This window comes from Bombina bombina, chromosome 7 (assembly GCF_027579735.1).
Source record: "Bombina bombina isolate aBomBom1 chromosome 7, aBomBom1.pri, whole genome shotgun sequence".
In the NCBI taxonomy this organism is placed as follows: domain Eukaryota; kingdom Metazoa; phylum Chordata; class Amphibia; order Anura; family Bombinatoridae; genus Bombina; species Bombina bombina.
The window spans coordinates 249,672,247-249,699,484 of NC_069505.1; the positions used below are offsets into that span (position 1 = coordinate 249,672,247).

The 27,238-nt window shown below is 35.6% G+C and overlaps 1 protein-coding gene across 1 annotated transcript in view; it reads right to left on the minus strand.

The window, feature by feature from the left end:
• Positions 1 to 27,238, minus strand: part of TAFA4 (TAFA chemokine like family member 4) — a 323,123-nt gene that overhangs the window by 45,578 nt on the left and 250,307 nt on the right. The gene's annotated exons all lie outside the window — the stretch shown is intronic.

The window sequence follows — 27,238 nt, forward strand, 5'->3', positions numbered from 1 at the left end:
GTCAACATGGTGCAGAATTCCGGAACCTATGGAGGTGCCTGGACTCATTAATTTCAAAATGTTGCATCGGTTAAGTCAGGACATAGTATCTTGAAGTGGGCAAGTTTCTGTAGTATAAGCCCAATTATGATTACAGTTTATGTGTGTGATACACTATTCTTAAGTTACATATTTGTCGATAGCCAGTCAGTAGAATGTTGTTGCACTTAGGCTTATTGAATATTTATTTAGAGCTTTGAATTAAGATGTATATTTCTTTCATATTGTCTTTTAGATGTTTATGCTTCCAAATTACTGCGGGTATTACACTGCATCACTGTCCATATATAGCTATATCGCACCTCCCAATAAATAAGTAAATAACTAGACTACCTAGCATCACATGTACATTGTGTAGATGGCGGGTTCATATAATATTATACTCAGAACATGTTAACTCAAGCTCTTTTAGCCTAACCTTTACTCTAGGATGTTATATTTCCAGGACCTAGCTGGGCCTAATTTACACTTAGAGGTGTCTATACTTCAGTATCCCCTAATCACCATCTTATATATTTACTTTAACCTGGACGTATAATAAGAAGTTAGGGTTGTTGTGTTTATTATAACTCCTAAATAAGTAGCCATTTTGTGTGTTGCTTTACAATCCTCCTTCATTCTTAGACTATCATCCAATTAATGCAGTCTGCCACACTGAATGCTAACAGTTTGTTTGGCCTACAATGGTATTCATTTCCAGTTGATATAGATTTATTATATTATGTGTCATGGTTTAAAAATACTGTTTAATATTGTTATGAATGATGTATTCAGTTTGAATGTTATTGATTGTTTGAGATACTTAAATCAGTTGAGAATCTTACTTTGAAATACCATAGGTCCAAAAGTGACCATTATTATCATCCTACTCCCTCTAGTTTCCTTTTCAGATGACTCCCTCTAGTTTCCTTTTCAGATGAGTCCAAGAGTGGCTTATCATAATAGGAGAGGGAGTTAAAGATTAAAGAATAAAGTATAAAATGAGGTTTCAGTTTAGTCTGTTGCGTATGATTATAGAGATCTCATATTCATGTACTATTTTGTAATACCATAATATAATGGAGTGTTGCTGATTATGTATGTAACATGTTTATTTGAAAATGTTTTGCCAATAACCTCAATAAAAAACAATAATTATAAAAAAAAAAAAAAATAAGGCCCAGTTCAACTCAACTGTTTCTAATTGTCAGCATAATAATTCATTATATACATAAAAAGTTGTTCCAATAGTACAAATGGTATATTGCAATATATACAATGTTATAGTGCTCCACATTAGTGGATTTATGTTTTTTTATATATAAAATGTTGTGCATTACCTTAAATGATTTTTCTTCTTTTTTTTTTTTTTCATTTTAAAAGCTGTGGGGCGGGGTTGGGGGCGGAGATTGGGCGGGGTTGGGGGGCAGAGATTGGGCAGAGATTGGGGGCGGAGATTGTGTGGAGATTGGGGCGGAGATTGGGCTGGTTGTGGGGGATATTGGGCGGGGTTGGGGCAGATATTGGGCGGGGTTGGGGGCGTGAAGAAAGGGGGGCCCCATTTTGTCATCCTGCCTTGGGCCCCGCAATGGCTAGGGCCAGCCCTGCCTGGAAAGTTAGATATCTCTGCGAAAAGTATATCTTTCAGTCTAAACCCAGATTAGCAGCCATCTTCGGGTTCAACCCCTCTGAAGAAGCGTGAGCGAAACACGTGTCAGGGGTCTGGCTTCAGAGAGTTCATACTCTCATTTTTTAACCACTTACTCCCTATAATAATTGTTGATTGCATATAGCTTGTAAATGTGTGTTATATTCTGAGATCAGACATTGTGCTATGATAGTGAAACAAGCCAGTTAAACGTTAATATAGCCCCCGCTATAGAAGGGGCTTAAGCAGACAGAATCTATTACACTGAACAACTGTGTTAAAGTTAACTGTGCAAGCAAGGACTTTATAATTACAGAAAGAGTATTAGCTAGATAGCTTTAATTTCGCAATATGACATCCCACATATTAACAGGTCCTCTTGTTACAGAATTATTTCTGAATTTTTTTAATAGCTGGCTAAAAAATATTGTTTGTATCTAACTGCTTGATATTATACAAAGTACAATGTTTCACATCTAGATACATGATTCTCAGAGGTATTATTCACACACCTATGCTAAATATTAATATCTAGAGATTTTAAGCAGACATAATCTATTACATTGAGAAGCTATGCTAAAGTTGACTGTGCAAGCAAGGACTTTATAATTTCAGATAGATTATTAGCTAGTTAGCTTTAATCTAATAATCTGACATCTCACGTATTAACAGGTCCTCTTGTTACAGAATTATTTCTGAATTTATTAATAGCCGGCTACAAAAGATAACGTTTGTATCTGACTGCTTGATATTATACATACCAAGTATAATGTTTTACATATAGATACATGATTCTCAGAGGTATTATTCACACATCTATGCTATATATTGACATCTAGAGAGTGTATGATTAAATAGTTAAACCAATAAAGATAAAGTATGAATGGTTAAAAATCGTTCCTGTATTATTCACTCTTTTTTCTTACAGACTTTGTAACTCATTTTTCTATGAGTCTCTTTAGTGCTATATTGTCCCCTAACAGGAGCTTGTTGATTACAAAAATATTTGGCACCTATAGGTACTTACCATAAGTATTACTTTACCTACTATCTTGTTACTATAGTATGATTCAGATAGAGTATGCAATTTTAAGTAACTTTCTAATTTACTACTATTATCAATTTTAATTTGTTCTCTTGCTATCTTTATTTGAAAAAGCAGGAATCTAAGCTAAAGAGCTGGCCCATTTATGATTCAGCACCCTGGATAGCGCTTGTTGATTGGTGGCTACAGTTAGCCACCAATCAGGAAGCACAACCCAGGTGCTGAACCAAAAATGGGCTGGCTTGCTTTTCAAATAAAGATAGCAAGAGAATTAAGAACAAAATGATAATAGCAATGAATTAGGAAGTTGCTTAAAATTTCTGCTCTATCTGAATCATGAAAGAAAAAATGTGGATTTAGTATCCCTTTTAATATATATATATATATATATATATATATATATATATATATATATATATATATATATATATATATACACATATTAACACGTAAATATATATGTATATACACATAGTAGCACAAATATATATATTATATATATATATAATTATACACATAGTAACACATATATACATATATATATATATATATACACACATAGTAACACATAAATATATATGTATATACACATAGTAACACATAAATATATATATGTATATACACATATTAACACATAAATATATATGTATATACACATAGTAACACATAACTATATATATATATATATATATATATATACACACATAGTAACACATAAATATATATGTACAGTATATACACATATTAACACATAAATATATATGTATATACACATACTAACACATAAATATATATGTATATACGCATATTAACACATGAATACTGTATATATGTATATACACATATTAACACATATATATAGCTACCCAGCCGAAACATGTCAGCTTGAGTACACAGTGCTCTATGTTCTCTTGCTGTATAGTACCCCTCCAGGGACTTTTTAATGGAAATAAAATAAAGACGTTTTAAATTACCTATTCTGACCTGAGGATCGAATCTTTTCTTCACTATTTGTGTATATATATATATATATATATATATATATAAATATATATGTATATACAGATACTAACACATAAATATATATGTATATACACAAATAGTAACACATAAATATATATGTATATACACATAGTAACACATAAATATATATGTATATAAGCATATTAACACATAAATATGTATATACACATAGTAACACATAAATATATATGTATATACACATATTAACACATAAATGTATATGTATATACACATATAAACACATAAATATGTATGTATATACACATATAAACACATAAATATATATGTATATCCACATAGTAACACATAAATATATATGTATATACACATAGTAACACATTAATATATATGTATATACACATAGTAACACATTAATATATATGTATATACACACATAGTAACACATAAATATATATGTATATATACATAGTAACACATAAATATAAATGTATATACACATACTAACACATTAATATATATGTATATATACATAGTAACACATAAATATAAATGTATATACACATACTAACACATTAATATATATGTATATACATATACTAACACATTAATATATATGTATATACACACATAGTAACACATAAATATATATGTATATACACATAGTAACACATAAATATATATGTATATACACATACTAACACATTAATATATATGTATATACACATACTAACATATTAATATATATGTATATACACACATAGTAACACATAAATATATATGTATACACACATACTAACACATAAATATATATGTATATACACATAGTAACACATAAATATATACAGTTACAGTATAAGTATATACACATAGTAACACATAAATATATATGAATAAACACATAGTAACATAAATATATATGTATACACACATACTAACACATAAATATATATGTATATACACATAGTAACACATAAATATATACAGTTACAGTATAAGTATATACACATAGTAACACATAAATATATATGAATATACACATAGTAACATAAATATATATGTATATAAGCATATACATATGTACTTACTGGGACCACACAGTTCCCATAGACCGCTATGTAAAGGCACTTTTTTTCTAATACCCCATCACCTGCCAACTTTAGCTCCCAAAAACTGCTTAGTGCAATTTTAGTTAAGGCACTACACTTAATTTTGGGGGCAAGTGGGGGACATTTAAAAAATAAACCAGACTTTTTTAAGCGCTAATTGCTACTAAGAAATCTCTCCACCTACTACAGATTCACTAAACTCTCCACTTTCACCGGTTCCTTTGCTATATTTAGCCCTGAGTATTAGAAGCATGAGCGAGTTCAGTGATTAACATAGGAACATATTAATATATGAGACAAGTGAAGCAAGTGCGGCTGGAGAGAGCCCTTGGTAAATTTTGTGCAGTGTCCCTTTAAGGGAGGCTAATGCTGTATAAAAGGCAATGTGAAAAAAAACTTTGATAAAGCACAATCACTGTAAAAAAAGACAGAGCGATGAAATGGCATGACTGAGCACAATTTACTGGAGGAGAAAGATAAATGACTCTATCAGACAATTTTGTGAAGCAACATATCCTTTAATACAAAAAAAACTTATTTGGGACTAAAGAGAGATTATTCTCACTGAAAATCAATAAATGTATAATTTATAGGTCATAGAAGCATATGCTAAAGGCAACACCTCATCACATCAAAATGTACCATTTATTTGATATCTTCATGAGATACAGGATCTTACAATTATAGTCAAACCAAAACATCTAGGGCTCTAGATCTGTCTGTATATGTTATTTCTAGACAATTGTCAATCAGGTTGTCATATGGGTAGATTCTATTGCAGCTGAAAATCTTGTCTATAAAACTTTCCATTACATTTTGTGATAAGAATTGTATCTGTTCTATTGTTAGGCTAAAAGATAAATAGATGGTTAGATTAGACAGTGATACAGACAGATGGACAGTATAAGAGATACAAGCAGACAGACAAACAGAAATATAAGTAGTTAGGCAGGAAAAGAGAAAGACAGAGATAGGAGCAGTTAGGCAGACAGACAGACTGACAGACACAGGGAGAAAATGCAGTACACATTACAGTTACCTTAATAAATAATATACATAATTATATATATACCTGTGTATATATATATATATATATATATATATATATATATATATATATATACAGGTAGCCCTCAGTTTACGCCGGGGTTAGGTTCCAGAAGGAATGGTTGTAAATCGAAACCGTTGTAAATTGAAACCGAGTTTATAATGTAAGTCAATGGGAAGTGAGGGAGTTAGGTTCCAGGCCCCTCTCAAAATTGTCATAAGTAACACCTAATACATTATTTTTAAAGCTTTGAAATGAAGACTTTAAATGCTAAACAGCATTATAAACCTAATAAAATAATCACACAACACAGAATATATAATTAAACTAAGTGAAATGAACAACAAGATTTGCTAAACAGCATTATAAAACTAATAAAATAATCACACAACACAGACTTCACTTGCATTTTTGCTCGATAGCTCAGGTCTGGTTAAACTGATTAATTTTAGCTTGCTTGGCTTTGCTGCAACACAAGCAGACAGCTCACCTACTGGCTATTTTAATAAATGCACAGCTTCTCAATGCTTTTCAATAGCAGTCACATGACTGGAAAAAAAAGGTTGTTATTCTGAAACGGTGTAAATTGAACTGTTGTAAAACGAGGGCCACCTGTATATATACCTGTATATATATATATATATATATATATATATATATACATACATACACACCCACACCCACACCCACATATACTGTATATATTCTACTGCAGGTTTCTTTTGTGAGGGTTTTTAAAACAGAAATGTCTGACATACAGTTTCAGAGGTAAAATTGCAGAACAAAATTAAAATAAAGTTGTGAAGATTATAACAATAATCTCCATTCCACTGTGTAATCGACCTCAATATGTTTATTCTGCAATTTAAACAGATTTGTTATATGGAAAAATATATCATTTGTATTACACCACTCACATGAACTATTTCTCAAGAAAAGAAAAATTTTTCCTTATGTTTATTATTTAAATGTTTGTTAAATGTTTTCACTTATATTTTATGAAATGTTCTTTACATGAAAGGTAACATAAGCATTTCATCTACCTGTTTCAGTAAATGAATCATATACTTGCAAAAGAAGGATCCATATTTAATTTGCAAACAAAGTCTAAGAATTGGTATATACAAGTCCATTGTATCGAAAGCTACTGCGTGAACACCCTTTCATATGGACAGAACCCCCTCTTGGTTGTTTTCTGCTGCCGTCTCTTCTTTTTATAAGTTTTCTATAGCCAAAACTGTGGTAGTAAAATTTTCAGTATAGGTGGCGGTTTCAATGGGCAAAGTAGTTATTTAAAATGTCAAAATAAAGGTAAGGGAGCTATTTGTAAACAATTTAATACATCCCAGCAGGTAAAATAGGTCATTAGGAATACAATCAAGATGAGAAAATGTTACAGTACAATGTCCCTTTAAAACAATAGTTTGGAAAATTCCAAAACAAAATGCAATGAACAGACAGTGTGCAATAATCACATATAATAAGCAAATACGTTCACTTTATCAAATACAATAATATATGTATAATGGTTTCATACTGCTCAAAGGGATTTCAATAAACCAAACTTCAAGCAAGGGATGTGAAGCTATGTTATATAATGTTGCAAAACACTGCTTCCATAGAGTACTAAATACACAAGCACACTACTAGACTCTTATGAGCCTACCTAGTTTTACTCTTCAACAAAAGATACCAAGAGAACAAGGTAAATTTGATTACAAAAGTAAATTGGAAAGTTGTTTAAAATTGCATGCTGTATCTGAATTATAAAAGTTTAATTTTTACTGTCCCTTTAAATATTTACAAAATAAGTGTAAAGTTGCAACGTGTATAAAACAATGGGAGCTGCCATGTTGTAAATTAGGTTTATTTCTCTGCTGTGGCCAATTAGGGACAGTTATCAATAAGTTACTAGAGTGTGCAGCCAATGGCTGTGTGGAATATAACGCACATTGAAAAGCTCACAATTTCAGAATGGAATTACAGGAAAAGAGGACAAAATAAATAAACAAAGTATATTGCAGAGGTTTAAATATATATATATATATATATATATATATATATATACACACACATACAGTTTATCAATTTTATATTAACATCTCAAAGAAAGTGTTTAATGTCTCTTTCAGAAGCCCAACATACCATTGACTCTCATGTCCCTTTTAAGAGGCTGATTTAATTTATTTAACAATAAAAAGTTTCACTTAGACACAATAAACTAAATGTTGCTTTAAATATAAAAGATACTCGCCTAGATTACGAGTTTTGCCTTAGAGGATGTGCGGTGCTAACGAGCAGTTTTCCCTCACCGCTCACAGACAGCGCTGGTATTACGGATTTTTACAAACCCGGCGTTAACCGCAAAAAAGTGAGTGAAGAGCAAAATTTTGCTCCACATCTCACCTCAATACCAGCGCTGCTTACGTTAGCGGTGAGCTGCTAAAACATGCTCATGCACAATTTCCCCATAAGAATCAACGGGGAGAGCCGACTGAAAAAAAACCTAACGCAGCCCCATTGATTCCTATGGGGAAATACATTTATGTCTACACCTAACACCCTAACATGAACCCGAGTCTAAACACCCCTAATCTTACACTTATTAACCCCTAATCTGCCGCCCCCGACATCGCCGACACCTACATTATATTATTAACCCCTAATCTGCCGCTCCGGAAACCGCTGCCACCTACATTATACTTATGAACCCCTAAACTGCTGCCTCCAACATCGCTTACACCTACATTATATTTATTAACCCCTAATCTGCCGCCCCCAATGTCACCGCAACCTAACTACATTTATTAACCCCTAATCTGCTGCCCCCAACATCGCTGCCACTATAATAAACATATTAACCCCTATTAACCCCTAAACCTAAGTCTAATCCTAACCCTAACCCCCCTAACTTAAATATAATTTAAATAATTCTGGAACAGCCAATAGAATGCCAGCTCAATCCTATTGGCTGATTGGATCAGCCAATAGGATTGAACTTCAATCCTATTGGCTGATTGCATCAGCCAATATGATTTTTTTCTACCTTAATTCTACCTAGAATTCTATCAGCCAATTGGAATTGAAGGGACTCCATCTTGGATGACGTCATTTAAAGGAACCTTCATTCAGTCATCGGCCGTGGAATGAAGAGGATGCTCCGTGTCGGATATCTTGAAGATGGACCCGCTCCGCGCCGGATGGATGAAGATAGAAGATGCCGTCTGGAGGAAGACTTCTGCCCGTCTGGAGGACCACTTCTGCCCGGTTGGATGAAGACTTCTCCCGGCTTTGTTGAGGACATCAGCCCGGTTGGGTGAAGACGTCTCCCGGTAAGGTGATCTTCTGGGGGTTAGTGTTAGTTTTTTTAAGGGGGTATTGGGTGGGTTTTAGAGTAGGATTGGTTGTGTGGGTGGTGGGTTTTAATGTTGGGGGGGATCGTAAAAGGTAAAAGAACTGATTACTTTGGGGCAATGCCAATGCCAAAAGGCCATTTTAAGGGCTATTTGTAATTTAGTGTAGGGTAGGGCTTTTTTTTTATTTTGGGGGGGGGCTTTTTTATTTTGTTAGGGGATTAGATTAGGTGTAATTAGTTTAAAAATCTTGTCATTTCTTTATTATTTTCTGTAATTTTTTGTTTGTTTTTTTGTACTTTAGATAATTTTATTTAATTGTAATTAATTGTATTTAATTTAGGTAATTAATTTAATTGTAGTGTAGTGTTAGGTGTAATTGTAACTTAGGTTAGGTTTTATTTTACAGGTAAATTTTTCTTTATTTTAACTAGGTAGTTATTAAATAGTTAATAACTATTTAATAACTATTGTACCTAGTTTAAATAAATACAAACTTTCCTGTAAAATAAAAATAAACCCTAAGCTAGCTACAATGTAACTATTAGTTATATTGTAGCTAGCTTAGGGTTTATTTTATAGGTAAGTATTTAGTTTTAAATAGGAAGAATTTAGTTAATTGTAGTAATTTTATTTAGATTTATTTAAATTATATTTAAGTTAGGGGGTGTTAGGGTTAGGGTTAAACTTAGGTTTAGGGGTTAATAACTTTATTATAGTTGCGGCAACGTTGGGGGCGGCAGATTAAGGGTTAATAAATGTAGGTAGGTGGCGGCGGAGTTAGGGCCGGCAGATTAGGGGTTAATATTTAAATAGTGTTTGTGATGCGGGAGTGCAGAGATTTAGGGGTTAATATATTTATTATAGTGGTGGCAATGTCTGGTTCGGCAGATTAGGGGTTAAAATATTTATTTTAGTGTTTGCAATGTGGGGGGGGGCCTCGGTTTAGGTGTTAATAGGTAGTTTATGGGTGTTAGTGTACTTTTTAGCACTTAGTTAAGAGTTTAATGCTACGGCGTTGTAGTGTAAAACTCTTAACTACTAACTTTTAAATGCTGTACCAGGCTTGATAGGAGAGGGTTTACCGCTCACTTTTGGTCAGACTCGTAATACCGGCACTATGCACGTTCCATTGAAAATATAGGATACGCAATTGACGTAAGTGGATTTGCGGTATTTCCGAGACTGGCCAAAAAAGTGAGCGGTACACCTGTACCTGCAAGACTCGTAATACCAGCGGGAGTTATAAAGCAGCATTAGGACCTCTTAACGCTGATTTTTAAGGCTAACGCACAACTCGTAATCTAGGCCACTATTTGGCATATAATATATTACCAACATCACAGTAAAAAAAAGGAAGCATCACTGAATGAAAACATATAGAGGCCTATTTATCAAGCCATCAACCGCTGGAATTCCGCAGCGTAATTGTGGCGAGCCTGATTCACCCTTTTTATCAAAGCCTACAGACCAGCAAAAGTTGAAATTTGTGACGTAACATGCGATCTGCCGGTCTCAGTCCGACACAGATTGATGCTTACGTCATTACAGATGTTCCGAATACATATTTGGCACTATCTGACAACTTTTGCAAGTTATCAAACTTCTAACAGGTACGCTCGTGGCTATTACGGCCCAGCATACCTGGTTTTCAATCTGCCACCCTGGAGGCCGCGGATGCCATAGGAATCAATGGGAGTCTGAAAGCAGCGAAAGCTTATGTTCAATGCTGCCAGATATCCCATTGATTTCTATGGTAGAAAACCAGTAACGTTTACACCCAACACCCTAACATAAGCCCCGAGTCTAAACACCCCTTAGCTGCCGCCCCGACATCGCCGCCACCTACATAATGTTATTAACCCCTATTCCGCCATTCCCCCGACACCGCTGCAACTAAATAAATATATTAACCCCTATCCCACCGCTCCCCGAGCCCACCAAAACTAAATAAGTGTATTAACCCCTATCCCGCCGCTCCCGGAGCCCACCGCTAATAAATAAATATATTAACCCCAATACCGCCGCTCCCGGAGCCCACAGCAACTAAATAAAGTTATTAACCCCTATCCCTCCGTTCCCGGAGCCCACCGCAACTAAATAAATGTATTAACCCCTAAACCCCTGGCCTCCCACATCACTACCACTTACTAAACCTATTAACCCCTAAACCGCCAGCCCCAACATTGCCATAAATTAAATTAAGCTATTAACCCCTAATCCTAACAACCCCCTAACTTTACATTATAATTACCTCATCCCTATCTAATAATACATTTAAACTTACCTTTAGAATTAAATTAAACTATATTAAACTATTAATTAACCTACCCTAACTATTATACTAAAATTACATTAAACTATATTAAACTATTTAATTAACCTACTCTGTTATACTAAAATTATATTAAACTAACAATTAAATTAACAATTATTAAACCCCTGGCCTCCCACATCACTACCACTTACTAAACCTATTAACCCCTAAAAAAAAAAAAACCTAACGCTAACCCCCGAAGATCCACTTACAGTTTTCAAACACCGGACATCCATCCTCAACGAAGCGGGCCGAAGTCTTCATCCAAGCGGGCCGAAGTCTTCATCCAAGCGGGCCGAAGTCTTCATCCAAGCCGGCAGAAGTCTTCATCCAGACGGCATCTTCTATCTTCATCCATCCGGCGCGGAGCGGCTCCATCTTCAAGACATCCGGAGCAGAGCATCCTCTTCTTCCGACGTCTTCTGAACAATGAAGTTTCCCTTTAAATGACGTCATCCAAGATGGCATCCCTTACATTCCGATTGGCTGATAGAATCAGCCAATCGGAATTAAGGGGAAAAAAAAATCCTATTGGCTGTTACAATCAGCCAATAAGATTGAGCTTTCATCCTATTGGCTGATCCAATCAGCCAATAGGATTGAGCTTGCATTCTATTGGCTATTCCAATCAGCCAATAGAATGCGAGCTCAATCCTATTGGCTGATTGGATCAGAAAACTGTTATTATACACTTGCTTTATCATCACTTTATATCGGTTTGTATGGTGTGCAGCACTAATACATTACTGGTTTTGGGCCTTTTCGAATAAGTCTGTAGCTGCCTGCTGCTTGTTGGTGATCACAGTCAGCTGGGCGACTGCAAAGTCCCAGTCTGTTGTTACTGCACCTTTAGGTGCTTCCCTTCTTGTAAGAGAAAACCGACACATCTCCTCTTGCTCTTGTCCCAACGTTACTGGGCCATGGTTGTTTGCTTTTTGTTTTTACATAGGTGCTAAGAAGGATTTCCCAACGGGATCTATGACTGGACACCATTGCTGGTTTTTACAGTGAGCTGAACCACTGCGAAGCTACAGTCTGCCCCATTAGCACCGTTGGGTGCTTCACCTTTGTGAGTATAATTTGACATCTTGCATCATTCTCCCACTGTGTTGGTGGTACTAGGCCATGGTGGCGCTTCTGTTCTTTTTTCCACAGATCAAAGTGCACCAGGATTTGACCGCCTTGTGGATTACATTGGACTTTTGTGTTTTTATATATACACTCTACCAATATATTTTTTATTTATATATATATATATATATATATTGTATATATTTTTTTTTTATTATTATTACTATTAATATTTTTACTCGTATTTAATTATTATTGTTTCTAGTTTTAGTGTTAGGAAGCGCCCCCTATTGGGTTTGTGTGTACCTAGGTACACCCATACCCAGTTTTCTTTAATTTTATTGCAGATTTAAATAACTTGAGTAGGGTAAGGATTTTAAATAAGTAATATAGTTAATTTAATTGTTATTTTAATGTAATTTTAGTATAATAGGGTAGGTTAATTAATAGTTTAATGTAATTTAATGTAATTTTAGTATAATAGTTAGGGTAGGTTCATTAGTAGTTTCATATAGTTTAATGTAATTTAAGTATAATAGTTAGGGTAGGTTCATTAGTAGTTTAATATAGTTTAATGTAATTTTAGTATAATAGTTAGGTTAGGTTCATTAGTAGTTTCATATAGTTTAATGTAATTTTAGTATAGTAGGTAGGGTAGGTTAATTAGTAGTTTAATATAGTTTAATGTAATTTTAGTATAATAGTTAGGGTAGGTTAATTAATAGTTTAATATAGTTTAATGTAATTTTAGTATAATAGTTAGGGTAGGTTAATTAATAGTTTAATATAGTTTAATGTAATTTTAGTATAATAGTTAGGGTAGGTTAATATGCATACCAAGAGAGAAGCGCCCTACCAGGAACGAACAACAGCTCAATAGTTTAATGTAAGTTAATGTAATTTTAGTATAATAGGGTACGTTCATAATATAGTTTAATGTAATTTTAGTATAATAGTTAGGGTAGGTTAATTATTAGTTTAATATAGTTTAATGTAATTTTAGTATAATAGGGTAGGTTAATTAGTAATTTAATATAGTTTAATGTAATTTTAGTATAATAGGGTAGGTTAATTAGTAGTTTAATATAGATTAATTTAATTCTAAAGGTAAGGGGTTAATAACTTTATTAGAGTTGCGGTGGGCTCCGGGAGCGGTGGGATAGGGATTAATAACTTTATTTAGTTGCGGCGGGGTCGGGGAGTGTCGGGATACGGGTTAAACATTTTAGTATAGTGGCGGTGCTTAGTGACAGGGTATAAATAAAGTTGGGAAAAAGCCGAATAGCAGCGAGATCGATAACTGTTAGTTAACAACAGTCCGCTGCTCATCGCCCCGTATTTGGTGCGCAGCTTTTTAAAAGCTTTTTTGATAAATAAGGAGAGCGTATTCTGGTCCGCGATGTTAGGCAAGCGCATTGGTGCCGGCGAATGCAGCATAGTTGACGGCTCGATAAATATCCTTCATACTCACAAAAAAAATTGTCCAAAGAGGATTGCGTGTACTGCTACAAATAAAATGACTGGGGAAAAAAGATAAATTGCCTTGTTTTATAACGTAACAGAAGCTGCAGGGAAACATCATTAATACAAACATAACATAGAGCAGGGACGCATATGTCACAAATGATACGTTTATATGACACAGCATTAGCAGGATTATGTTGGGGAATATTAATTGCTAAGCCAAATTGCTAAGGAAACGTAAACCCCTATTATATGACAAAAGGAGCATTTAATGGGTTAAAATAGCTAATAATATTTATTAAAACTGCTTTTAAATTTGATGCAAACCAAGCGCCCTCTACTGGACATGGATGTAAAGAGAATCTTACTTGGAATTAACAAAAGAACTTTGGCTTTTTAAAAAATGATTCACAAATACAAAAAAATGAAAGCAAAATAACACTAATGCACTTTAAAATGTAAAAACACAAATTATTACATAAAAGTGCAGAAAGAAAATGTTCTAATGTATATATTTAATTATTGTGTAACTTCTGAAAATGGGTTACACTCATTATTGAGCAACTTCAGAGAATCAATGCACTACTGGGAGCTAGCTGAATACATTGCACGAGCCAATGAAAAAAGAGATATGTGGATAGCAAGCAAACATCAGCTAGTTCCCAGTAGACTATCTATCTATCTATCTATCTATCTATCTATCTATCTATCATCGTTATATATCATCTCTATATGTATGTATGTATAGATAGATAGATTAGATAAATATTTAATATAGAATCTGACTCCATATACATATTTTAAACTCTATATAATTATAAAATATTAAATTATGAATTAATTTATTATATCATTTATATGATTAAAGGGACAGTAAAGTAAAAATTAAACTTTCATGATTCATATCTTTTTAAACAACTTTCAGTTTTACTTTTATTATCAAAAATGTTTTTGTTCTCTTGGTATTCTTTGTTGAAGGCTAAACCTACATAGGCTCATAGACTGATTTCTAGGGGAGGCTCCTCTTAATGCGATCGTCCGCTGCACACTAAAGATTTAATGCAAGTTACCCGTTTTATATTGGGGTACCTTGCATTCCGATTGGCTGAAAATTTCAAATCAGCCAATAGGATTTAAGTAGCTCTCATCTTATTGGCTGATTTGAAATTTTCAGGGGTATTAGATTAGCTTTATTTTTTTTATTTTGGATAATTTCGTTTATTATTTTGTGTAATCTTAGATTTTTGTTATTTTTCGTCATTTTAGTTTGTTATATTGTGTAATGTTAGGTTTTGTTATTTTGTTAAATTTTAGATTTTATTTTTTGTAATGTTAGTTTTTTGGGGGTTTTTCATACTGAGGATTTTTTAATTTTGTAATTTAGGTTTTTTATTTTTGGTATCTTTTATTTTTTTTTTAAATAGTTATGTTAGACTTATTTATAGTTTAAGCTCAGGTCTTTTATTTCACAGGTACATTTTTATTTATTTTAAGATAGTTATATTGTAACTTTAATTTAAAGTTAGTGGGTGTTAGGTTTAGGGGGTACTAGTTTAATTTAGTTTGTCGTGATGTGGGGGCCAGTGGTTTAGTGGTTAATAGGATTATTTAGTGTTGGTGATGTGGGGGGGCGGCGGTTTAGAGGTTAATAGTTTTATGTAATGTTGGCGATATGAGGGGAAGGCGGTTTAGAGGTCAATAACTCTATTTTGTGTTCCTAATTAACTTATATCGATATTGATATTTAAGAAAAATAATAGATTGCACAAGGTACAAAATCAGTTAAAAAGTCAGTCAGTTCACTGACTTTTTACTATTTGAATGTTATGCAAACAAAAAATCCAGCAAATCAGATTATTGTTTAATATAGTTGGTTTACAAGTTTGTTATTTATTTATTGTCTTTTAGGGACCATAATGTTGAACAATCTTTGTTTTCAGGTCATTTGAGAGTTGTTTTGAGGCCCCCATGTTGCCACTCTTCAGAGGAGCGTCAAAGAGAACAACAACTTGTAACTGGCCACCTTAAATACCGTTTCTCATGATTGGATGCACCTGTCTATGAAGTTCAAGGCTTAATGGGTTTACCAAACCAATTGTGTGTTCCAAATAATCAGTGCTAGGTAGTTACAGGTATTCAAATCAACAAAATGACAAGGGTGCCCAAATGTATGCACCTGTCTAATTTTGTTTTGATGCATTTTCTGTTAATTCAATAAACCTAATTTCACTACTGAAATATTACTGTGTCCTTCAGTTATTTGATAGATCAAAATGAAATTGCTGATCCAAACACCCAATTATTTATAAATGAAAATCATGGAAATTGCCAGAGGTGCCTAAACTTTTGCATACGACTGTATATATATATATATATATATATATATAACATATATGCCTTTAAGAGTATTGCCTTTAAGAAATACGTTACTCTGTTTCATTATGCCTGTCTGTTCTTAAGCAGTGTTATTATTATTATCAGGTATTTGTAGAGCGCCAACAGGTTCCGCAGCGCTATGAACATAGGTGGTATATAAAAACGATTACAGGTATCAAATGGGGAGAGAGGGTCCTGCCGAGAGTTGCACTGTTGTAATCGGCTCTTATGAAGATGAACTACAAACCGCTGGGCTCATAGGCTTACATGCTATGGGGTGTTAGGGGATAGCAGTAGAGATATGACGGTTAGTGTAGGTTGTAAGCGTCCCTGAATAGTAGAGTATTCAGGGAGCACTTGAAGCTTTTAAAACTAGGGGAGATTCTTGTGAAGCGAGGCAGAGAGTTCCATAAGATGGGAGCCAATCTGGAGAAATCTTGAAGACGGGAATGTGAGGAGGTAACAAGAGAGGAGGAGAGTAGGAGATCATGAGTGGAGCGAAGGGGACGGGAGGGAGAGTATCTGGAAACAAGGTCTGAGATTTTGTTGTTGAAGTAGCTGGCAAAATCATAGGCTGGGAGAAAAGTTGTGGTGGGCAGAGAAGAGTATTGAATGTGGAGAACAGACGTTTTGGGTTTGAAGAAAGAGTAGAGATAAGAGTGGAGAAGTAATTTTGTTTATTTAGATTAAGGACAGAATAGTAAGAGTTCAAGATGAACTTATAGTGAAGAAAGCCTGCAGAACTCTGAGATTTCCTCCAGTGTCACTCAGCAGTACGGGAACATCTGCGTAGGTACCGTGTCAGAGGAGTATGCCAGGGCTGAGGATGAGTGTATGTTTTCCGAGTTCTGCTAGGTGGGGCCAGGTTATCAAGGACCGGTGTAAGGGTGGAGTTATAGTGGCAGATGGATTCATCAGGACAGGAAAAGGAGGGGATGGAAGAGAGAAGAGGTTTGAGATGGCTAGTGAGATGTTGCTGATCTAATGACTTGATTCTTCTGTGAAGTTTAGTGTGAGGGGTAGAACGAGGGAGAGTTGTATGGAGGGAGGTGATGGTACAAGTGAGGAGGTGGTGGTCAGAAAGAAGAAAAGGTGAGTTTGTGAAGTTTGAGATAGTGCATTGATAACTGAAAATCAGATCAAGGGAGTGACCATCGTTGTGAGTGGGAGAGTCAGTCCATTGTGACAGGCCGAAAGAGGAAGTGAGTTGCAGAAGTTGTTTTGCAGAGGAGGCAGTGGGATTATAAACAGGGAGGTTGAAGTCACCAACAATGAGGGCAGGGGTATCCGAGGAAAGGAAGTAAGGTAGCCAGGTGGCAAAGTGATCTAGAAATAGAGTTGCGGAGCAAGGGGGGCAGTATATGACTGCAACGCGTATAGAGAGGGGAGAGAATAAGCGAATCATGTGTGTTTTGAATTAAGAAAATGTGAGGAAAGAGAAGGGCTGTATTTGTTGAAAGGTGCAACTAGAGGAAAGTAAAATACCAACACCACCTCCTTGTCTATTGTCAGACCTAGGAGTGTGGCTGAAGTGAAGACCCCCATGTGACAGTGCAGCAGAGCAAGTAGTCTGAAGGAGAGCCAGGTTTCTGTGAGAGCCAGAAGATTGAGAGAGTGGGAGATAAAGATAAAGTTATCATCTAGAAAAAGTGGGATGTCACATGCCAAGAGAGATAGTGCTATGATCTGCTGTGAGAATATTTTTTTGATTTGAGAACACTCTAATGTTGCTAAACCCTTGCTACAAAATAATATGATTGACATTAGACACGCCTGATAAACTTTAATTATTAGAAGTGCTAGAGTGGGCAAGATAAATTTGGGCAACATCTTAGAGAGAAGTCTCGGACATTAGCACCTGTAAAGTCTGCTGCAAGGTTTGAGTGATGACTCTGCATGTAGCTGTAATGTTCCTGTCCACCTTTGTACGTTGATATTATTGCCTTATTCGAAATCTGAAGATAAGTAATGCATTTATAGTTTAATCACTGCCTTGCTTTACAAACTGATTACTGATTTATGTTAATGCTATAAGTTAATAATAAACACAGGTCTTATTATACTGTATTCTTGTGTCAGCGTTCTTGCCTTTTTCTGTACTATTTTGACCTTTGGTTACGTTTGCCCCAGCACCAGAGCATAACAGACACAACTTTGACTCCTACATATATGTTTTTCCCATCTTAGCTGGGATTTTAGCCCGTTGGTTGCCAGTAATGTACAAATCAATCATTTAATCTCTTTAGCTGCCATTAACACACAGAACAGTATTTTGACACTCCCCCTCCAGTACCACTCACAGAGCAATATTTTTATACCCAGAGAAAATATTTTACTTCAGTGGCTTCATATACACACACAACACACAACACACATGAAGGGCATTTAAAACTCCCATGACTGCCAATATCACGACAGTTAGGCTTGATTACAAGTGGAGCACAATATTTTGCTTTCATGCAAGCGATATTAGTGCTCCACTTTGTAATAAAAACGCACGATAATGTGCGCTGGTATTACAAGTTAGCTGCAATGTGAACGCAAGCTCGCGTTTGCATTGCTAGGAAGCATTGCGCTCACAAGAGCACGCTTCTATAGGCTCCAATGGGATCCTTGTTCTGATCCCGTTATAGACAGCATCAGAACTTCAACGCCAGTGAAGATGGTAAGAAGCATATTAACACATAAATATATATGTATATCAACATATACATATATATTTACAGGGAACGCACAATTCCCATTGACCGCAATGTAAAGGTACTAATCAGTGCAGGTTTTTTTCTAACACTCCACTCCAACTAACCTTAACCGCAATATACTGCCTAGTGCAGTCATTTTATTAAAAAGTAAAGATGCTGCCATCTTTATTTTTTAATAAACTACACTAGACAGTATTTTGAGGCAATTTGAGGCAGATTTATATAATTAACCAGAGATCCCGCAAGCTTGCAGGAGCAATAACCAACCACTTGTAATGCCTGGTTAATTATTGCACTCCCGCAAATGGGGAAATTTGCTTGTTTGCGGGAGTGCAATAATTTAGTGCTCCACTTGTAATCTAGCCCTTATTGTTCTACCCTCATTGGTTGTCAGTTGATTTATTTCTATGACACATTTCTAATGTATAGAAGCCTAGGGGGCCTATTTATCAAGCTCCGTATGGAGCTTGAAGCCCCGTGTTTCTGGCGAGCCTTCAAACTCACCAGAAACACAAGTTATGAAGCAGCGGTCTAAAGACCGCTGCTCCATAACCTGTCAGCCTGCTCTGAGGCGGCAGACAGACATTGCCGGAAATCAACCCGATCCAATAAGATCGGGTTGATTGACACCCCCTGCTAGCGGCCGATTGGCAGCGAATATGCAGGGGGCGGTATTGCACAAGCAGTTCGCAAGAACTGCTGGTGCAATGATAAATGCCGAGAGCGTATGCTGTCAGCATTTATCGATGTGCAGCGGACATGATCCGCTATATCGGATCATGTCCGCTCGCACTTTAATAAATAGGCCCCTAGGAAACCTTTTAAATTTAGTCACCAAAAAGTATCCAGTATTTTTACATAGGAGCTGCTGAAATACTACACTGTGTGGTTGAATATCGTATACATGGCACCCTCAGCACTCCAGTAGATGTTGCACTGATATTCCCAGGATAAAAGAACTCACTTTTTTATTCCATCTTCAGATCTAGTTAAATTTGTCACATTTAGCTTATGTTTTCAGCAGTGAGAATTCACATGGAATCCCAGCGATGAGAGAGGCTATAATTTTTCTGCCAAGTGTTTGCTTTGACAAAATAAATTAGTGCTGTAGAGAACCAGATATTAATCTCTTGTAGATCTTCCGTGATTTGTATTTGAAGCTTTAGTCTATTTTGAAAATGTGTATAATATAATATATGTTCTTTAATAAGTGGGATTCCTCTTCAGCAGTTTGTAAAATATAAATGTCAACAATTCAAAAGTTTTTAACCCTTTTGATACAGGAATCAAACATTAGCAAAATCTGAAAAAGAATAATCATCAAAAGGACGAGGTATATAGTATGTATATATGCAACTAAACACCAGTAGATATGGAATTGTACTGCTACTGTGTCACTGCATACATATACACTCACTGCATACATATACACTCCCTGTATACATATACACTCACTGTATACATTTATACTCACTGCATACATTTAAACTCACTGCATACATATACACTCACTGCATACATATACACTCACTACATACATTTACACTCACTACATACATTTACACTCACTACATACATATACACTCACTGCATACATATACACTCACTACATACATTTACACTCACTACATACATTTACACTCACTACATACATATACACTCACTTCATACATATACACTCACTACATACATTTACACTCACTACATACATATACACTCACTACATACATTTACACTCACTACATACATTTACACTCACTACATACATATACACTCACTGCATACATATACACTCACTACATACATTTACACTCACTACATACATTTACACTCACTACATACATATACACTCACTTCATACATATACACTCACTACATACATTTACACTCACTACATACATATACACTCACTACATACATTTACACTCACTACATACATATACACTCACTACATACAAATACACTCACTGCATACATATACACTCACTACATATATATACACTCACTACATACATTTATACTCACTACATACATATACACTCACTACATACATATACACTCACTACATACATATACACTCACTGTATACATATACACTCACTGCATACATATACACTCACTACATACATATACACTCACTGCATACATTTACACTCACTACATACATATACACTCACTACATACATATACACTCACTACATACATATACACTCACTACATACAAATACACTCACTACATACATATACACTCACTGTATACAGGGAGTGCAGAATTATTAGGCAAGTTGTATTTTTGAGGATTAATTTTATTATTGAACAACAACCATGTTCTCAATGAACCCAAAAAACTCATTAATATCAAAGCTGAATAGTTTTGGAAGTAGTTTTTAGTTTGTTTTTAGTTATAGCTATTTTAGGGGGATATCTGTGTGTGCAGGTAACTATTACTGTGCATAATTATTAGGCAACTTAACAAAAAACAAATATATACCCATTTCAATTATTTATTTTTACCAGTGAAACCAATATAACATCTCAACATTCACAAATATACATTTCTGACATTCAAAAACAAAACAAAAACAAATCAGTGACCAATATAGCCACCTTTCTTTGCAAGGACACTCAAAAGCCTGCCATCCATGGATTCTGTCAGTGTTTTGATCTGTTCACCATCAACATTGCGTGCAGCAGCAACCACAGCCTCCCAGACACTGTTCAGAGAGGTGTACTGTTTTCCCTCCTTGTAAATCTCACATTTGATGATGGACCACAGGTTCTCAATGGGGTTCAGATCAGGTGAACAAGGAGGCCATGTCATTAGATTTTCTTCTTTTATACCCTTTCTTGCCAGCCACGCTGTGGAGTACTTGGACGCGTGTGATGGAGCATTGTCCTGCATGAAAATCATGTTTTTCTTGAAGGATGCAGACTTCTTCCTGTACCACTGCTTGAAGAAGGTGTCTTCCAGAAACTGGCAGTAGGACTGGGAGTTGAGCTTGACTCCATTCTCAACCCGAAAAGGCCCCACAAACTCATCTTTGATGATACCAGCCCAAACCAGTACTCCACCTCCACCTTGCTGGCGTCTGAGTCGGACTGGAGCTCTCTGCCCTTTACCAATCCAGCCACGGTCCCATCCATCTGGCCCATCAAGACTCACTCTCATTTCATCAGTCCATAAAACCTTAGAAAAATCAGTCTTGAGATATTTCTTGGCCCAGTCTTGACGTTTCAGCTTGTGTGTCTTGTTCAGTGGTGGTCGTCTTTCAGCCTTTCTTACCTTGGCCATGTCTCTGAGTATTGCACACCTTGTGCTTTTGGGCACTCCAGTGATGTTGCAGCTCTGAAATATGGCCAAACTGGTGGCAAGTGGCATCTTGGCAGCTGCACGCTTGACTTTTCTCAGTTCATGGGAAGTTATTTTGCGCCTTGGTTTTTCCACACGCTTCTTGCGACCCTGTTGACTATTTTGAATGAAACACTTGATTGTTCGATGATCACGCTTCAGAAGCTTTGCAATTTTAAGAGTGCTGCATCCCTCTGCAAGATATCTCACTATTTTTGACTTTTCTGAGCCTGTCAAGTCCTTCTTTTGACCCATTTTGCCAAAGGAAAGGAAGTTGCCTAATAATTATGCACACCTGATATAGGGTGTTGATGTCATTAGACCACACCCCTTCTCATTACAGAGATGCACATCACCTAATATGCTTAATTGGTAGTAGGCTTTCGAGCCTATACAGCTTGGAGTAAGACAACATGCATAAAGAGGATGATGTGGTCAAAATACTAATTTGCCTAATAATTCTGCACTCCCTGTACATATATACTCACTACATACATATACACTCACTGTATACATATACACTCACTACATACATATACACTCACTACATACATTTACACTCACTGCATACATCTACACACATTGTATAAATATACACTCACTGACTTCACAACTCATTTGTGTCCCGTGATAAAACTAATTATTTTATGTCTAACTATAGCAAGCATAACCCTTTGCTCAGGAATAGGGAAGAATTGTTCTTGCTATTCCACAATTTTCCTTAACCCCTTAAGGACTTAGGTTTTTCCCAGTTTCCATGCTTAAATGACACAGGCAATTTTGTTGAAGCAAAGCACTACTGGTAACACATTAGTATTCCCCCATAGAAGACAATGGAGAGAAAAAAAGTGGGAATCACCCCACTCTTGCACAAACCCGCTTGCATATTCTCATTTGCGCTATCCCGACATGAAAACAAAAATATTAACATTCGAATGTTCTGCACATTGAAGAATCTGATGGTATTTTGGTACAATATATAGGTGTATATACTGTATATATATATATATATATATATATATATATATATATACACATGATTATATAAAGTTATAGATTACTGGTTATCAAACCTGTCCTCAGGCCTCCTCAACAGGTCAGGTTTTCAGGATTACCTTGGATGAGAGCAGGTAAAATAACCAGGTTTACCAATCAGCTGATTATTTCACCTGTGCTCCAGTTCAGATATCCTCAAAGTGTGAGCTGTTAGGGAGTCTGAGGACAAGTTTGCAAACCAGTATAGATATATACAGATATATATAGGAATATCTATTTAAAAATACATAGAACATATTCCGCTATGTGCAGAACATTGAAATGTGACATATATACAGTAAATACATAGTTCAAACCTTACTGCTAGATTACGCGTTTTGTGGTATGAGTGAAAAAGCAGCGTTAAGGCTCTTTTTCACTACCGCTGGTATTACGAGTCTTGAAGGTTTAGCTGCACCGCACACTTTTTTGACCGTAACGCAACGTAATTACCGTAGCTTTTAAAAAGTTATTTTTCAATGGGACTTCCACAGCGCTGGTATTACCAGTCTGCCTGGGAGGCCAAAAAGTGAGCGGTACAGCCAATATGGTCAAGATCCATTACGTAAACTGAAAGTCAGTAGTTATGAGTTTTACGCTACAAAGCTGTAGCATAAAACTCATAACTAAAAAGCTAAAAAGTACGCTAACACCCATAAACTACCTATTAACCCCTAAACCGAGGCTCTCCCGCATCGCAAACACTAAAATAAATTTATTAACCCCTAATCTGCCGCTCTTGACATCACCGCCACTATAATAAACATATTAACCCCTAAACCACTGCACTCCCGCATCACAAACACTAGTTAATTATTATTAATCCCTAATCTGCTGCCCCTAACATCGCCGCAACCTACATTACAGTTATTAACCCCTAATCTGCGAGAAATAGCGATCACCTGTGTGTGTATATGTAACACCTTGTCTGTTTTATTTGGAAATCACCATTGACAAAGGTCTCTAATATGGCACAAAAACGTCTGGAATAATGGTGTTTACCTTCTGAAGTAAAAGTGCAGATTTACTCTAATATTTGATGTGGAAATCGCTCTGGCATAATATTTTGCTGTCCACTCGTAATCCGGCCCTTTATGGGGAATTTGATTTGGAGTTTAATATCTATTTAGTCCACTCTTGCTGTTAAACACTGTTTAACTAAATACATTTAATGTGGTTCCTATGAATTGATTAAAGCTTCTTGGGTACTCTGGGATCTTTTATGTGGATATTTAATCATAATAATTACCTATAACGGACTGTTTAGCACAAAGAGATAAAGGGAAGCTCAAGCGATGGGTTTTAAAAAAACAAACTTTAATTTGTTAATTTACGTAAATTTAATCAATAATACATTAAAGTATATAAAGACATGGAGGCCTATTTAACAACAGTCTTGCGGACCTGATCCAAAAGTGCGGATCAGGTCCGCAAGACCTCGCTGAATGCGGAGAGCAATACGCTCTCCGTATTCAGAACTGCACCAGCAGCTCACAAGAGCTGCTGTTGCAACGCCACCCCCTGCAGACTCGCGGCCAATCGGCAGTTAGCAGGGAGGTGTCAATCAACCCGATCGTACTCGATCGGGTAGAATTGTGGTGATTCCTGTCCGCCTGCTCAGAGCAGGCGGACAAAGTTATGGAGCAGTGGTCTTTAGACCGCTGCTTCATAGCTGCTGTTTCTGGCGAGTCTGAAGACTCGCCAGAAACACGGGCCCACAAACTCCATAAGGAGCTTGATAAATGGGCCTCATGGTATCAGTATCAGTGTGATAGTCTAATGTGTTTTGTAGTAAGATCAACATTCAAACCCATGACTTAAAGGGATATAAAGCCCAACATTTTCTTTCATGATTCAGATAGAACACAAGATTTTAAACAACTTTCTAATTTACTTCTATTAAAAAAATTTCTTTGCTATTTTGGCATATTTTGATGAAAAGCAGGGATGTATGCTTAGGAGCCCGCCTATTTCTGGTGCACTATATTGCAGGAGTTTAGCAAGAATGTTATACAATTGCAAGAGCACTGTTTCCTGCAATGTAGTGCTCCAGATACCTACCTAGGTATCTCTTCAACACAGAATATCATATAAACGTTTTTTAAATGTTATACTCTGTCTGATAATATTTTGGGGTTTCATATCCCTTTAAAAAAAGTGACTATTGCCAGCTCACAAAGCAATTAGTGTAAAAGAGTCTATAAAGTCCCCTTTGCACAAAACTCAGAACATAAAGACAGGTATATTTATCAAAGTGTAGGATAACAAGTTCCCAGAGAGGAAACCTGTCCTTCTGCAAGCCAAACAGCATAATTTGGTGAAATTTAAACCTGCACAAGAGCTTTATTGTACAATCCTGCCGTGTGCTCTTGTGTGAGAGTGTGGGTTGTTAATTATCAATTACCCCAGTCGGATCAGTCCATGGTGACTTTACACTGCCCCCTCTAGGGTGGTCGAGAGAATAGGAGGCAACTGCGGTTGCCTGCCTGCAAGTGTGAGTCTGTACCTCAAGGGCTCTTAAGCTGTAAATGCACCTTCATAAATGAGCCCCTGAATAAAACGATGTCACTTGAACAGCCAGAAATGACAACCTTTAATCAATTAGAGCATGTCATTTGTATATGAGAATTTCCCTTTAACATTTTAATGAAATTTACAAATAGTACATTAGAATATCTGAACATTGCATTCAGTATTCAGATATTGACAATAATTCTATTGATACATTCAACTCGTAAAAACAAATGCCAAACGTTTTACTATTTGAAGATTAAAAAACAAGATATCTGTCCATTTCTAGTCATGAACTGATGCTTGCTAGACGGATTTATAGAACATTCTCAAGCTCCCAGGGGGGTTACAGAGATCTCATGGGGTATAATGTAAATGTATTAATTCAAGATGAGACATCCCTTTAATCAGATTCAACAAATTCTAAATATATTTTATAGGAACAAGCAAGTTAAAGCTTTATGTTAGCTGGACATGGCTAAACATATATTAAGAGGATTAATCTAAGAACAATTAATAAGCTGAATGAATTCATAAAAGCAAACTGCCTAAATGTTTTCTATATTATGTACAAAGATGGGTTTTGCATAGTTAGTACTTTTAAAGGCAAATGAACTACAGTACCTTGCCCAATTATTAGACCCAATAAATGTATTTATTCTTAATAGTGTTGATCAATCCTTTACTTTTATAACCATTTCTTATTCCAGGTTATATTGGCAACATCTGCAATACACATTTATGTGTAATTTAATGTAATATGACTAAAATATTTGGTAAATGAAAAAATGTATATGTTTTTACAGATGAGTAAACAAAGTGACTTGTCATTAAAGAAAGTTGTTTAAATTGTCGGCCTGTTAAAGACAAAAAACACGTCACAGTACAAGATTGCTGAGATTGTAGGTGTATCACGTAGTTCTGTAAAGAATATTAAGAAAAAATTGAATTACGGGAATGTTTTCTGAGCAGGGTTTCTGGTTAACAGGCCCACTTCATCTAATTGTCGCTAAACAGTTATCTCAGATACCGTGATACTTCCTCAATGGGCTCCATGTACGAAGCAGCAAAAGCTGCTCCGGAGCCTTTGCGGGGCAGGTTCGCATATGCGAGCCTGCTTCCCGCAATGTAAGAAGCAGCGGTCATTATTGGGTCTAACAATTTGGGTCTAACAATTTGGGTCTAACAATTTGGGTCTAACAATTTGACAA